A 17133-nucleotide genomic window follows, 5' to 3' on the forward strand; every position below is an offset into this window, starting at 1 on the left:
TTTCACAGTGATATCTCTTGGCTTTTGCTGCAACCATTTTATGAGCCATTCTCAGCTTGGGCCAGCAGGATTACAGACCATCACAGCCTCTGAAGTATATTTTACTGGACCTGCACATGAAGATCTTTAAACTTGCTTCTCTGACTTTCCACACAATGGGCCTCTACTGTAGAGATTACCTCCAGAAATTACAGCTTTTGTTGTCACATTTATTATCTAGGAAGATGGTTTTTCTTAAGATCTTCTTTGTGGTAGGTTTGTCAGGTTGCCCACATTTGATTATGAAATGCCTTTAGAAAGGTAAGGAAAAACAAATCTAAAATTTTGACAGATACAGTAGTCCACCTTTCTACAGTTTGTAACATGTATGATGCTAAAAAAAAAAAAAAAAGACAGGAGCATGTTAGGATTACAAATAAAAGGCAAGGAAGTGGCTTTAGTTAAACATTTAACATGTATGAGTTGTATAAAGACTGAAAACTTCCCTTTATGTGTAGGGATCAGGGAAAGATTTCTAAGTCATAGCATGTTCTCCAGCTCTTTAATATCTCCTATTATCCCTAGCATGTGCTCTGCATTAATTTCAGACAGCATTGAACCTGCCCATCCATCTGCTCTTTGTCAGTATTTTTTAAGCACCCTTCTCAAAGCAACATGATTAGCAATTTAACAAGCTAGATGTCTCTGTTCCTGTTTGATGTATTTTCCTCCATCTCCTTAGCAGTTCTACAAATTTCCTCTCTAACAAAGGCAGCAGGCTGAAACAATTCAGAAGTTCAGCTGTGTCTACATGATACATAGGGGGTGGTTCATTCAAACCTTACAGTTGAGGTTACAGACAGCAAAATCGAAATATTCCACTGCCAAGTAGTCCGCAGAATTTGCTATGACACTTTGGGATGATTTAGCTCTCAATTTTTAAGAACTTCAAACAGTCATAACAAACTTTCAGAAGAAAACACCTTTTCTTGATAAAAATGAGAATCTTGGACCCCCTCGCATGGGGCAGGAGATGTTGCCTGGAAGGAGAGCCAGCCCTTGGGTGAGAATCTCATCCTAGTACTGCAAACATCTACAGTGTGGAGAATAATCTGCCTGCTTGAAGAATATGAGCCCAGGAGGCATCACAGCTTGTAAGAGTTAGGATGCCAACGAGAACCTTCTCCACAGGGAGGTCTGGCTGTGCTGAGCATCTCTGGGTAGGCCTGGGGCCAGCACATTTGCACAGGATTACTGCAAAGCAATGACTCTGAATGCAAAACACCCTCCTTGGTCATAGCAGCAGTATCGAGAATATATAGGAAATATTTATGCCCACTGTTGAAACTTTTTTTAAGAAGCAGGGCAACTTTTATATGTTAAAAGCATCGTGTGTGCGTTAAACAGAATCATACTTGAGCCACACCTGCATTGCAAGGACACAGAGCTGTGAGAAGTATTTTAAATATTTTATAATCATAAAGTCTACTAATAGAGATTACTATATATACTTATACAGAAGGTAACTTCTCTTTTTATTTCAAAGCACGTGGCTTACTTAAGAATAAGAAAAAAAAATCTGATTCCATGCACTGTATTGTAACTCTAAAGGAAGTCTACCTACGCTTCATTCAAACTATAAAATCACAATATAGATCCTGACAACTTGTGCAATATCTATATACAGAAGAGTCATTCAGGTATTGAAATGAAGCTTTTTGGGTTTAAGTCTTAGGGCATTTTAGACAGTTAAAGGTTAGCTGTTTGCATGCAAGGTTTGCCTTGGTGGTAAATTGGAGGAGATGCCCAAACATATACATGCCTATCAACTACAGATATCAGTTCATGCCAGCACTTCTGATTTTTAGAACTTGAATTTTGATTTATGTCCTCATGTCCCCATGTATTTCTAGTAGTTACCATGCTAAAAGTGTAAAACTAACTCCAAAACTACAAAAAAAATCTTTCTGGGAAATTAACTCAGTTAATATTGGTAAGTTTGCTATGCAAAGAAATATTATTTATGAATTTATTTCCATGCAAGTAAAGGGTTTATTTTGTCCAAAATTTCATGCAGAGTGAGACCCTTATACAAAAGGGGAAATACAATAAATTCAGAAAGTGCTTTGCTCAGAGCGGCACTGCTGTACAGTAGGCTTCCCTGGACATGGTCTTTATCATAATCACAGGCACACATTCCTCAGCAAACCTTGATCACTGCTGATGTGATAGCACATGCTACTGTAAATAGTACTGTTCTAAGTGCCCTGGATAGCATCCTGCTACTGAAATACATAAACACTGAAAAGTATCTTTGCCATCCTGTACCATTTTGGTATCCTTGCTGTGAAGTTGCACATTCATTTTTAGAACAGGAAATTAAAAAAACTCAAAAAACAAACTGAGTGATGTAAAGAAAATTCCATTAAAGAGAATCCTAACATTTTGTTTCATTCGTGCTATACATAGTTGAGTGAATACCTCTTTGAAAGATCTAGTATTTCACTTGTCTGAAGGCACTGGAAGCACAGGGTTCTCTAGGCCTGGTCTAACCATTGTAACCAATATCAAATACCTCTGCTCGTCCTTCCACCTTGTCACAAAGGGTTCTGGGTCAAGAAGGAAAAGGGAAGGACAAGAAAAGGACAGATTTGCATCAATCCATCACCTACCTCCCTATCAAGAAGGACTAATAATCAGCAGCTAGGTGCCTAAAGGGCTAAAATTATCGCTAGGCCAGATCCCAGGTGATGACTGTACGATATGGAAGAGTGGAAAAGCTCCAGTGGGCTGCGGTCTATGCTGCTCAGCTGATGGCGGTGCGAGCTAGAGGCTCACCCTGGGAAACAAGACATAGACTTCCTTTACCCACAGCTTGCAAGAGGGACTACTTGGCAAGAGGGAACTCTGAACTGGGATGAAAAACTCATTCTTTAACAACCAATGTGCTACACCCAGAGGAATCTGGACAGAAGAGAGAATCTCCGCTGCCTGTCACCCCTGGGATTCACTGAAATTTCCACAATCCAGCCAGTACTTGCTCAGCACAGCCTGCACTTTCTTCCAGAGGCAGGGAGCAAGAGGCTCAGGTTACAGTTAACTCAACACATAACCTTCTCCTGGGATTGCTCCATTTAACAAAATGAGGGAAAAGGGTTTAGAAGCTGACAAAGCACGCACCCCACGGTTCACAGCACTAGGTTACTGCAGTGAGGAACGTGCCTGGTGGTTCAAGATCATTTCCACTATGTTCACCAAGTCAGCAACTTGAACAGTTTTGTGTTCAGTGATTCTTGGGACTTAATAATGTAACTAAAAATTACTCTGCACAAACTCAATGAGAAAAATGTCTTCCCTGAGAGAAGCAAGTTGTGCAGGGAATCCAAGAGTAGTCAAGAGACTCTATATTCTCAGATTATCTCACTATCATTGATACAAAAATTGTGAATTTTCTCTCTGGCAAAATATTAACATTAATATTAACTCTATATGTTCCTGAATATTTTTACTAGTCTCCTTAGAGACTAATACTTTACACTACTCCTTTTCTGCTGCTGCCTCCAACACCCACTCCCAACAGCTTCTGGTGCATATGATCGTGGAGTTAAAAAAAAAAACAAACCAAAAGCCAAAAAAACCCCAGATACCTATTTCTGCCTCCTTTCTCTGCAGATCCGAGTAGTTCCAGTGCTCAATCACAGATGGGGAATGCAGCAAGTAAAAGTTATTATAAACAGGAAAGAGAAGCTATTTCTGCCAGACCCTCAATAAACTGTCACTACTGCATTAGGTGCCAAACTTGGCCTCCTTTCCACATCCCTTATTTTTATCATTAAATATACTTTTCAACAACAGTGATTATACTCCTATTAAGTAACATTTTTGAGCACTGAAGATATAGCACATGACTGTGCAGATGGAGAACATATGTCACTATTTCCATGTTTATTTACTTAGCAGCCCAGAGTAGGAAACAGAGTTTTTGGTTAACTTAACATGGCTGGAGCACATGCAATGGCTCAGGCCAGTAATCAGGCCATAAAAAGTGCCAATTATTTTTTTACATATTGTGAAACTAGCCCAACTATTCCCACATAGAGTTCAGTAAGCTGTTGTAATCTTGATGTTATAGTTCCTGTTTAATTCCTGGAATCACTACTGATATTCATGATTTACCATGAAAAATGCCATAAATCCCACTCTCCATTCCTCAAGCAAAACTCTTATGGATACTGACAGAATTCCCTGAATTCTTTTAATATTATTCAAATGTGTATATCAAAATAAAATCTTGTTTATAGAAAGCAAGCGCACTGAGATAACAGCTAAGTCAGTACGCTCACTACTAACTGCTTCTTGCTCAAGAAACATTTGGAAAACTGACTGCTTCTCACTTCATTTTCAGCAGTTGTCCTTGTCCCCCACCTCTCATTCCTTATGAAAATATAAAAGATGTCCTTAGGAACATATCTGACGCTTGCTGAGCCAGTGTTCAGCAGGAAGAGGGTCACTCCAGATCTGAACTGAAGAAAGGATTTTTAAGTACTAAGTTCTGTGGCTGCCAACAAAGTGAACATTACTGCTGCAAAGGCTATGGTAAAAGGGATGAAAGATAAAAAATATAATATTGCAGTACCTTAACCAAACACACTGCTTCAGGCCTCAGTCTAACACAGCTTTCCTCTGTGAAGAACTGCCATTTTAAACATTTCTGAACCATGCTTTTCATCCCCCAGTAGACAGCCACTCTTCAAAGACCTAATTTTCTGCAATGCAGGAGTTATCCCATAAAGAAGGAATCCCAGAGCAGTGAGTGATGCATTTCTAAGGCCCCTTTTTGTTATCAGTATGGACAAAAAGTAGCACCTGTAAGATCCAAGTACTTGACTGAAGGGCAGTTGATTAAACTAGAATGAAATATCCTGCAGCAGCTGCCAAAAAGGGAACAGGGAAATGCCAGAGTGAGGTTGTCTCAACTGTCAGGTTCTCAACCTCTCTGCACATTTAAGTGAACCTGTGCTCTGTGTCCCACTTCTCCATCCTCTTCTCTGCTTCAAAGGTAATTTTTCCACCTCGAAAAGGCACAATCACTTGTTCTCTTTCTAAAGGGCAGCGAGATTCTTTACATGTTTTGGGAGAAAAAAGGTCCGCCATACTTATACTCCTACCTTCTCCATTAAATACATGCTGCTCTCTTTCTAAGCTCTTTTGCCATAAACAAGACCATACACATCTTCAGAGATGGAGAAAAAGGAGAGAACACTCTTAACTGCAATATGAATCAAAAAGGAAAAAAAAGAAAAAGTCAAGCAGCAATCAGCAGCAATAATGATTAAACCACTGCTCAATGGACCCAAGACTCAAAATTATCGAACCACAGAATTTAAGCTAGAAAATCTATTTCTAAATAGCACTTGATTCCAAATAGTTATCTTCACAACATAACTAATGCTATCTAAAAACATCCCAGTTTTTCCTGAGAGGGAGCCAAATTCTTGACTAGCATTTTGTACTCTTGCAGGCTGTGAACCAGTGAGGGGAGCAAGTGACTTTTTATAAACTACCTCTCTGATTATGAATGTGTGAGGCACTGCACTTTCTATTTCAATGTAGGAGGCCTCCCTGGCCTCCCAAAAATTACCTTAAAATAATGAGAATAAATCAATCTCTAACATCACTGGGAGTGAAATTTAAGACGTTACAGAAAACTTTGTGAAACATCACATTCACAGACCTTGAACTTATTACCTTTAATACTTGCCTGTGGTACAGCCTTGAGGCAAAAGCCAGACAAGTGACAGCTGTAATCCATCACCCCCATCTGGAGGGACAGTAGGTTAAAAACAAGCAGGGGAACAAGAAGGCAAGCAGGGCCTTCTCACAGGTTCTCAGAGTGCAAAGTTGCCTTCTGGTTGGTGGCAGAGGGGAAGGTGCCCAGGCAGTTGATGATGAAATGCTGTTGATGATGAAGCATTATCAGGACAGTAAAGACAGCAGAATCCTGGAGGCCGGCAAAACAAGACACCTCATTTTTTAGCTGGAATTGAGGGCCATACAAACTGTGCTCTTGGGGCCACAGTATAGCTTATTACTACTTCTAGGCCAAACACCTCTGGCACTTAGGCTGGGAGAGCCATTATCATGGGTGAGTTTTGGGCCCTTCACTACAAGAAAGACATGAAGGCACTGAAGCGTGCCCAAAGAAGGGTAGAAAAGACGGAAAAGGGCCTAGAGCACAAGTAGCTGAGGGAGCTGGGCATGTTTAGCCTGGAGAAAAGGAGGCTTGGGTGGGAACATTATTACTCTCTACAACTCCCTGAAAGGAGGGTGTAACCAGGTGGGGAATCAGCCTCTTCTAAGTAGCAAGTTATAGGCTGAAAGGAAATGGCCTCAAATTGCACCAAGGGAAGTTTAGGTTGGATATTAGGAAAACTTTCTTCACCAAAAGGTGAAGAAGGTCAAACATTGGAAAAGACTGTCCAGAAAATTAGAGAAGTCATCACACCTGGAGGTGTTACTAGATGTATAGGAATGGTGCTTAGGGATGTGGTTCAGTGGTGGACTTGGCAGTGTTAGGTTAATGGTCTGAATCACTGATCTTAGTGGTCATTTCCAACCTCAACAGTTCTATGATTCTATGAGTACTGAAAAGGAACATCACATCAAGCTCTGTGAGGAATGACTGAGGGAGCTGGGGTTGTTAGCCTGGAGAAAAGGAGACTCAGAGGTGATCTCATCACTCTCTACAACTTCCTTAAGGGTGGTTGTAGTCATGTGGGGGTTGGTCTCTTTCTCCAGGGAGCAACTGACAGAAAGAGAGGACACTGTCTTAAGCAGTGCCAAGGGAAATACAGGTTGGATATTAGGAAAAAGCTTTTCACAGAATGATAGATAAAATATTGGAATGGTCTGCCCGGGGAGGTGGTGGAGTCACCACCCCTGGGTATGTTTAAAAAAAGACTGGACGTGGCACTCAGTCCCATGGTTTAATTGAGGGTGTGGTTAGGGTATGGGTTGGACTTCATGATCTTGCAGTCTCTTCCAGCCTAGTGATTCTGTTCTTGTTGAATTCTGCTGCTACGTAGTGAAAAAGGTAGTCAGGAAGGGAACCCTCAGCTACTGTTACTCTAAAGAGATATTGGCAGAAAGTCCCTCAGTGTCTGAGGCAGGTAAGATCCTTCTCAGTCCAAATTTTGAGATCACATTGCTTCTGTTCTCAGGGGTTTTAACTCTGAGCACAAGGTGAGTTGCTGGTCCATCTAAAAAGCCAGCTTGGCTATTCTCACTGATGAAGTCAAGCAACTAATGAGAACTAAATGTCCTTGCCTTTGTGCCATGACCTAGCACTGTCACTGGGACAATTTTTTAGTGTTTTTGGCCAACCAGGAAGAATATGGGTGCTCACAGAAATGCCATGTTTCAGAAAAGGTTTCATTCATTGCATTTCATATGGCATTTGGAATTTCCATTCAGAAGTAAAAGAGATCAAAATTTATATTTGTGTTTTACTCCTCTACAATTCACAATGACATGAAAACTCAAAGGGATTTGCAAGGGACAGCATATATTGATCCAAAGTTGAGGCAAAGGCTTAGGTTCTAAAATGAGGGAAACATTTGCATTTCATGTGACGTTCTTTACCAAGCTGATAACAGAAATAGGCCTAAAGGATCAGAATATGCTTGGGCATACATACTAATGCCTCTGTGAGACAGAAAATAATGCAGGTCCAAAAAAACCACCAGCTTAACAACATGTAGCTTTTCTGGTATATGACTATGAGGCTTGGCAAGCACAATGTACATCCTGTGCTGACACCATGACTGCTCAGAACAAGGCTACCTCAGCCTCCCACTTTCCTCCTTGTATTAGAAAACCTTAGCCCTGTGAACTGAGTTACTTGACTGACTTTTACAGTATTTCATACTCCTGCAAAAAAGTCCCCCTCTTCCATACCTTCTTTCTTGAGACTCAAGACACCACTGTGTCACAGGGATGCAGAAGATTTAGCTTAGCTATCTGCTGCATTTAAAGTTTCTAGAGCACCTCCACACTGGACTGGACTCCCCAAAGTGAGCCTACACAGTGTTGCTGATGTCAAATGCACTAGTCTTGACTCCTGTGATGCTAAAGTTCTTGCAGCAGGCTTTAGCAGACTGGCATTCCAATGCCTGCACAGGCTTCATGGTATGTTCTGAAGTCAGCAGGTGGGCAATGTGTGAAATGAGGAACAGAAAGAGAAAACACAGTAACAGTCCAGTGTTTTCTTCCAGAGCCCCAGATATTTTTATACAGGCATAAAACTCAGAGTACATGTCTTTAAAATAATGAGACTTAGGGTATTCCCAGCCCATCATGTGGATGCTTCAGTTCCACAAGAATACTGCCTGTATCTCTGTACAGTTTTTAATGCCACCTATGTGTATTTCCAGATATGAGTTGTTCTAGGGCAACACAGTGAGAATGCAGCAAGCACTTTTTTGCCATAAAACCAAAAACTGGAGCTGACATGGAACCCGACAATAGTTAGAGCAATGCTATACTCTCAATTAATCTGTGAAGTACTAATCAACAAACAGACTGGAGTTAATGGCAATAAATGGTGAAAAAGAAACATACAGTAGTAGTAGCCTCAATGTAGAAAAGTTCTTGTATTTCTGGAGTTATTGCTTGAGTAACAAACCACATTCCACAGGGAACAGGCAATTTTGCATGGATACTTACCAGCATTTACAAGGGAACACCCTTTCTTTGAACTTTTTGGGGGCAAAAGTTCCCCCCGCCTTTATTTTTTCCTTTCCCCCCCCCCACCCCCCATCTTTAGGATATTTCTTTTGATGTCAGAGAAAAAAAAAAAAAAAACCAACAAAAAAACCGCCCCAAATCCACCGCCCCCCCAAGTCCCAAAAAACAAAACAAACAAAAAACAACCAGCAGATTTTGTTAATGGCCAGGAGAAGAAGCCAGTTCTGCGGTTGTTACGATAGGTGCAGGTCTGTGTAAAATCAGTGCATCTGCCATACCAAGAGAGATGGTAGATTTTTGCCAATTCTCTATGCTTTACACTGCTTAAAACCTGTAATTTAGTGCCTAATTTTATTTGGTTTAGTTTCATATCTGTCAGGTCCAAATTATATCTAAATGACATGGCTTAGGTTGATTAGATTGATTATGACATGGCTTATTAGATTAGATCATATATTTAACTATAATATACTCCTGTAATATCAATTTCTCAACTCCCCACCAACCCTAAGGTCCATTAATTCTTCTTACTCTTATTGACTAAAACATTTCCTATTCAATAAATTTCAGACTAGGGAGAAAAAAATCCAACTTCTCAAACTACCTTCAGGTGCTAGTTCTACTAAAACATCTGCATTGGAAGTGCTGAGTTACTTTTCTGGCTTTGTTTTGCATGGTTACAAGCTAAACCCTAGGGTTTTGACCTGAAGATGCTTCCATTTCTCTGCAGAACTCTCATTCTCTTTCCATCAAATCACCAACAAACCCAGTAAAAACCAATTTCCCGTTTGATTAAATTGATCTGTGCTGCTGCTTGCTCCTTCCCTAGGGACTGGATCACACTCTACCATGAAGTCAGCATTGTTTCATGTTGAGAAATTTGGGCTGTCTGCAGCAGATTTTAGGCTGATGGAAGAAAATATGGCTGCTTGTAAGACAGTCAACCAGACATTCTGGCTGCTGAGAACTTGGTGGGTTTAATCACCTTATATAGAATGTCTATTATCTATCTGCAACCTACATGCTGCAATTCTTCAGTTGAAGAGAAGAAGTTGAGAGGGATTTTGAAACCTTTTCATCACAGTGTTTTTTCCACCATATGCCTCCTGCTGCCCATGGTCTTTGCTTGAGTGGTACAAGAATCTGAAGTGCTTCTGGACCCCTGTTGGTCTGGAGAAACAGAGAGTGTGGGAGGGAGTGAGAGCACAACTGCAGAGGGCAGAGAGGGTTCTTTCCTGAAGTAATTGTGAAATGATCTGAGGAACCTGCCAGACAATTTTCCACAGAGAGCACAGAGAAGTCAGGACTGAACCAAAGAGGCAGCAGAAAAACAATCTTAGTCCTTTTCACTACAATGTTTGTGCTCTTCTGATAGTGGTAGACAAGTGAACACATCGTAGTGGAAGAAGCCTCTCTATTGCCTTTTGGGTACACATCCCTCGAAAGGCTTTCCTTAGGTCAAAATCTGCAAACTAATGAATTATTTAGATGTGGGTTATGACCTGATGAGCTTTGTGCACTTTTTGCATCAATGTTTTTTCCCTCTCAGCAAAACCAAGGCAAGTAACAGGTCACTACCTCTGAACATTTGCAATTGCTGCAAATTGCATTTTATACACAATATTATCATATTGGGATAGAAGTAGATAATTTTGTTTAAAATATTGAAAGTACTCTTTCTTACAGGGAAAGCACTTTGCAATGTATACTGGCTTGGGTAGAATGAATTTCACAGCATAAGTCAAGAAAGGGATTTTTAAAAAAGAGAAAATATTTCTACACTCCATCTCAATTTGAAACCGATTCTGAGAGCTAAGAGTCAAATTTATTTGACATGTGACAAATACAGTGTGTACAATCCATTAAAATCCAAATGTAGGGACACAGGGGATGCCTGAATTTGTCACAGTAAGAGCGCTATGATCAAGTCCAGTTAAAAGAATCAACTTTGACAAGACTTCAGAGGCAATTTATGATGCTAGAATTCCTGATACTTACTCACAACCTCACAGGTGCTAAGATTAAAACTTGCACGTTAATTGTAGTAGAAGTTGGTTTCTAGGAATGACTCAAATAGTTAAATGTGAAGCTTCAGAGCCCTAGAGAGCCACCAAGAACAAAGTAGGTAATTAAAACAAATTTTAAGTCCTTTAACCTCTCTCCTCACTTAAAAAATTAATGCTTTGCTGTATACTTCTATCTCATTTTGTCCTTGATGCACTGTTTCAAGAATTTAAATATATTCTTCTCTAAAACAAAAGCTACTAAAAAGCTCACAGAATGCTAAGTTGTCTGCTTTTAATTTGTGAGATGGCACAAGTTCAGGAACAATATGTCTATGAAAACATCCTGGCTATGTGTTTCTGAAAAGGTAGTGAAAGTAAGATGACACTGTGTAATCCAGAAAGGAGAGCAAAGAATCCTTCATTAAAGGGTTTCAGGGGACAACTGCTCCAATAAGTGCCTGCTATTATGCCAGTCTCAACCCTACAATAGATTCTCAAACGTACAAGACCAGTTAAGGTCTTATCAAAGGCCCTTGTCAAATGGTTTGAACTTGAACTGTTTAAAAATCAGTGACAACTGGCTAATGAATATTTTAAGCAGGTAAACAAGGCATGTCCAGGGTAAACTTTTAAACTACCACGACTACCAGGACTGCACTACTGAAAAAGGATGTTTTCATACCATGCACAAGTTCAGTGAAGGTAAGACAGCTTGCTTTTCACCCTGTCTAGAGCCTCAGGACAAAGCCCAGCTATAACAGTAAAGATTTTACAGTCATTTAACTAAAGGCTAAACCTAGCTGGTACTGTACTTACACTTTTGTTAACCTTTATTATTAGAATGTTTCCCTTGTGGCCACACATGGAGATAGACTCTATAGAAAGCCTAAATCTGATTGACACAGAGAGTGGAACATTATTTCTGTCATGTCTATTTCTAATCAGGGAATGGTTTCTGCATCTCTCAAGCCCTCCAAATGGTTGAATTTTTTTCTCCTCAAATTTCACACATGTTCTGGAGGCTTCATTTTCCTGACATTCTAAGGTGACCAAGACATGTCACTTTGGAAGATAAGGAAATAAGAGTAAGTTGTATAACATTTTCTAACATTCCAACAAATTTATTGCAGAAACAGTTCTATAGTTAATAGGAAAGAGTCTGGTTTATCATAGAAACCTATTTTTTTAAAGCCTCTGATAACATCTACATGGAAAGGACGGATGTTTTTCAATGCTACATACAGGTGTAAAATTACATCTCTGCTTTTCTGGTTTGCATATGTCAAAATTGAATCTGGATTTTCACCTTCACCCTACAACTTAATTTTTTAAAGAAATTCCTCAGAAATGGTGCAGAAATGCAGAGAAAACTTTTTTGTTGGTTGGTTTTATTTAGTTTCTGGGTTTTCCTTTTCTGCCACAGGTCACTCTAAAATTCAAGGGAGACAAGTCACATTGTACAGAGTTAGAAAAAAAATATACCACAGAAACATTGCTACTGCTAATAGCTATCACATTACTTAAAATTTTTACTTCTGAGCCAGAAGATTTATTTAGTTGATACACAAGGCAAAGAGTCACTCAGTTCCAAAGAATCGATGCAGATCTCATTGGTACAAGATACTCTTATCCACTTCAAGTGCCTTGTCAAAACTACAGATTTGGTGAAAACCCACCAGTAGCTTCATGTGCCATTTATTTATGTGAAAAATTTGTACCAAACTAAGAAAAGGTAATTTTTCCCCACAATTTTGCAGGCAAAGCCCCTGCGGTTAGATGTTAAAACTCGTGGGTTTTTTGGTTTTTTTTTTTTTTCTATTTTTTTATTTTTTTGTAATGAAGAGCTCACTGTCTCACTCTAGAGTTTGTTAAAGAGTTTTTCTGATGGACTAAATCTGGATTTAAATTCACTGCCAGAAATGCCCCATCTTCATAAAGGGGGTTGTACAGGTGGGAAACAAACTGCTTCGGTGTCAGAAGTCACTTAAAACAACAGCAAAGCTACTCTGGGATCATGCAGCAACCTTCATCTTTATCAATCACTCATATAAAACAAAAAAATACAAAAAACCCAACCAAAATCCATTCCTGATATGAAGAATGTTCTGGCAATATACTTTTAAATTCTCAAACCAAAGGAAATTTTTCTCTGCTCTGTGCTAAATTTCAAAAAATCTTGCAGCATCCAATTAAGTTCTTCCCTCAGCCTTGCTTTCCTTTCTATAGCAACAAGCAGGAGAACGTCTACCTAATTTCCAGAAGCAAAGCATGCAATACTGGACTTAATGGGATTAAGTTTTAAGAAAGCAGATTTAAATGTAAAAAATCTGGAGCAGCACATCTGTATGCTTCCAGCTGCATTTATTTTGAACACAAAACACTTGTAAAAGCCATTTTCTTCAGTCTTCACAAAAACAATAATTATTAATGTTTTTATATTATAGTTTTAAGAATTAAAAGACTTTTTAAAAGATAATTAACCTACTAAACTTCCATATCCATGTCTATAAAGGTTTTTTATATCCACCTTTCTCATCCACTTGTCTTCCAGTACTGGCAATGGAAAACCACTGGAAAACTGATTTACATTTCTCCTGTACTCACCCATCATGACATTATGCTACCCTCACTAGAAAAACACATTTACATTTCTTTTGTGTTTAACCATCACGATGTTTCCTGAAACTCTTACCCAAAAAGAGTCACAAGATTTATAAAAAACAGAAAAACATATACAGAATGGCAGCAAGGAATATTTTTGCCAGTATTAATTTGGCATCAATTCAGGCTTACTTAGTTACAGGCATTTTGCATCCTTTCTCTTAGTTTAGCTCACTCCTCCTTACGTGACAGCCAGTCATTTTGACACAGCATATTCACAATAGAACCTCTGAGTATTATCACAGATCAAAAGTCACTCTGTAAGAAAAGAAGACTAAAGTACAAATAATAAAGTATACAAACATATCCCAACCGGAGATCCATTAGGTTACAGAAATGGGATCCTAATTAAAGAGCTGTTTAGTAAAAGGGGTGAATCACAGGTTGACACAGGTTGTACTCAGAGAAAGGTCTCTCCATTAAGGATTTTCTGTCTCTAGCGCAGGTGAGTCTAACTCCTAAGTCTTTCCAAACTGCTCAGGTTTTGAAAGCATTTCATTATTGCTTCATTAAGCATATACATCCCAACTTCCTTGCACAGTTGTAATCCAAATTATTTGAAATAGTTTAAAGTAAAATTTTTGTTTGCTTTCTTGTTTTGGTATATCAAGATCTGCAGGGTTATGTGACACAAAATGCCATACTAGCAGCCATTTGACACTTTCTTCAAAGAAATGCCCCTTTTTCCATTTGTTAGTTTTCAGTGGCTGCAGGTCTTACAAGGAGCCCTCTTTTAGTGACAGCTGAGTTAGAAATGAAGAGTACTTTTTCTGATTTAGAAATTAAAGCCAAGGCAGAATCAAAACAAACTCCCACCCAGTTTTAAGATGCAGAATCAATGAATGAAAGCCTAAAACAGCACTGCTTTGTGAGACAGCAAGAAGCTAAGTTCTAAGGGCTTGCAAATCTGCAGTTCCATGAAATAATTCAAATCTTCAGATTCAACAGGCAAATTTAACCTGAGATCTTACTATGCCTGAAGACATTTTCTACACGCTTTTTCACACACACTCCCTTTCTTGCTTTCTTTTCCCTCCCTGTCTGTCAGAATCTCAGAGTACTGTCGGTGGTTCTCCTCCAGATCCATGGTAGGCACCTGCTGAAGAGTATAGCATATGTTGTTATATGTGTTGTTAACTCTGGAAGCCTTGGGACTTGGAGGAATCTTGAAAACTTAGTGAGAATTTCCAAGTACCATCTGCCAAGTTCCAAGATGGCTGGCAAAGCTTCATTTAGTCAGTTACTCCTCCAGGGTAGCTAAAGAAATGCTTCCCATAGAGAAATATTGAGAAAGGGTGATTCAGCTTCTGGGGAGTGGAAGCTCCTCTCAAAAGGAAGGGAGGAAGGAGCCAGCAAGGCAGAAGAAATATTTACTTTCCTCTGACTAGATGGTTGGACTCACCACTGGAATTAAAGTTCTTCCTCTGTGTGACTAAGGAAAGAACTGCAAGTACTGTAGTAAACTCAGAAGTTTTTTTCTAACAAGAAAGGTATCCAATTTATGAACACTGGGTTTGGTTTTGTATTCTCAACAGGAACAATCCTGAAAATCTCATGGAAAAAATGCTTGGATAAAAATTAGGTCCACAGTCCAAGAAACCACAAAATTCAAATCTTCCCTGCCTTGCTGGACCTACATATCCTCAGTTTAAAGTCTTTTCAGTAATGTGTTTTGAATTAATATTTGTAAAAAAAAAAAAGAAAAAAAAAGTTTAGTCTTCATGTTTTCATGTTTCATTGGAAAGGCTCTTTAGAAATCTAATCCATGTGGTGTTTTGAAGCCAAGACTGTTGCCCTAGTAGCTGTGCATATGATTACTGATATGCTGCATGTTCCTAAATAAAAGCTTAGGCAAGCTATTAAATATTCATGCGGATGGTGGAATTCAATAATTATACCCAAGCAGTGAGCTAAATATAAACAAAAGAATGAATAACCGGCCTAGACTACAAGGAATTAAGCCATTTATTCTGCCCTGTGAGCTGCATATCATCTTTATGAATACCTTGTGCTGCAAAACATGGGATCTACATGTTAGACAAAAGAAGCTAGGGGTTGTAGGACAAGAGTTTCCTAACCTCCCCAATAACTGTGGCTCTGCTTAGGAGCAACTGATGAGGTGAACATAATGGGTACTATCTTTAGTTGCATAATCTTGAACCTAGAAGGTCATCCAACCCAAGAGGTCTCTTGAAACAGAACTTTCCAAGGAGAGCCTTACTGAAAAAAAAAATGTGAAAATGCCATGTGAAAGACATATCCTTGTAAGAGGGAGAAGAAAATACAAATGGAGATCTGAATTTTTGTTTACTCTCCTATGAAAGGTGCAGTGGGTTTAAACAACTCACCTTTTAGTGATGAAATGTAATAAAGAGTCCTAATGAAAAGTCACAAGATTTATTTTTGCTGCCTTCTGTATTTTTCTTTGGTTGTCTCTAGTCTGAACCTCAACATTTGTAATCAAGGAGAAGAAGGAGAAGTGAAGAGTTACTGAAGAGGAGATGTTTATGCACTCTGCAATACTTGGGAACTGGTTACAATCCTGCCTCCGTTTTCCCTCTCACTCCCTTCCTTTGCCACAATCAGCACAGATATCTCTGGCCACATGAAGTTCCCAGTGCAGGCCAAGAAGTTTTGTTTGGTTTGCTTTTTAAAGAAGAGAACAGTCAGTCTGTTCTTCCTTTAGTGGCACATCATCAACAATACTACAAAGAGTGGGAGTGGGACACTGAATTTCTGCTTTCCAGCACAAAGCACATGGCTCCTATTTTATTTTACAGAAGATTTCCAGAGTTTTTTCTGGTAATTATGAAAATAAAAAACTGTAAGGATTTTTATGTGCTATTCTGATGCCTCACATTTAAAACCATAAACAACAGTAAAGTGGTATAATTAAAAGCACAGCATACAGAAAATAATCACAGAAAATAAACATAATAGCAAAAATAACAGATACTACAAAGAAAAGCGATTTCCCTCTTAATTTAAATTCTTTTAAAAAAACCTTACTGTATTAGGGTGTTAGGCTAGTGGAATAGCTTCAAGTTTTGCCAAAAAGTCCTAAAAATAGTCCAATTAAAATTGAAGTCCTGTCACTGTAAACTTGCCACAAATTGTCCTGCACATTATAGAGTGAGGAAAAGTTAAGACACATTCTTAAGATTCCTTATGCTTTACAAATCCACAGCTATGCTCAGATGTGAGATGTTAAAAAAAAGGTTGGAATCCTTTTCTGAATAAAAGATTTCAAAATAGGCTGTTTTTCCTTTAAAGAACACATATTGTCTTTTTTTTTCCGTCTTGAAAAACACAAGAATTGAACAGAGCATACATAAAGAAAAGGTTTGAGTTACTCAGGTCAATTTCTCCCTAAAATACATGTATGCAACTTCAATTACCATTATATACACAGCAGATGGCTGCAATCATCAGCTTACTCACAGAGTATCTAATATCAGACCATTCTACAAATTTATTTCAGGAGCATGTAACAAGGAAGCAAAAATGAAACTTTTGTCTGCAGCTGCAAAGTGCCCATTTTAAAAATTCTGATTTTTACCATTTTTGGTGGCACTTGAAAGGTGTGCTTACCTTGTCAAAAGACCCTTTCACAAAGAAAGGGCAACTCTACCGTGATAGTCCTGCTGTCTTTAGGAATTGCTCAAAACAATATTTAGTGATGCAAACTACTGAAAAAGGCAGAAATGCTGTATGTATTTTGTTCAATATCTTACTAATTAAC

At 38.8% G+C, this 17133-nt stretch overlaps 1 protein-coding gene across 2 annotated transcripts in view; it reads right to left on the bottom strand.

The window, feature by feature from the left end:
- The window catches only part of SVEP1 (sushi, von Willebrand factor type A, EGF and pentraxin domain containing 1), a 119087-nt gene that overhangs the window by 85367 nt on the left and 16587 nt on the right, over nt 1–17133 (bottom strand). The gene's annotated exons all lie outside the window — the stretch shown is intronic.

This window comes from Pseudopodoces humilis, chromosome 4 (genome assembly GCF_049639895.1).
Source record: "Pseudopodoces humilis isolate 2021_Gansu_Grassland_sample_001 chromosome 4, ASM4963989v1, whole genome shotgun sequence".
In the NCBI taxonomy this organism is placed as follows: domain Eukaryota; kingdom Metazoa; phylum Chordata; class Aves; order Passeriformes; family Paridae; genus Pseudopodoces; species Pseudopodoces humilis.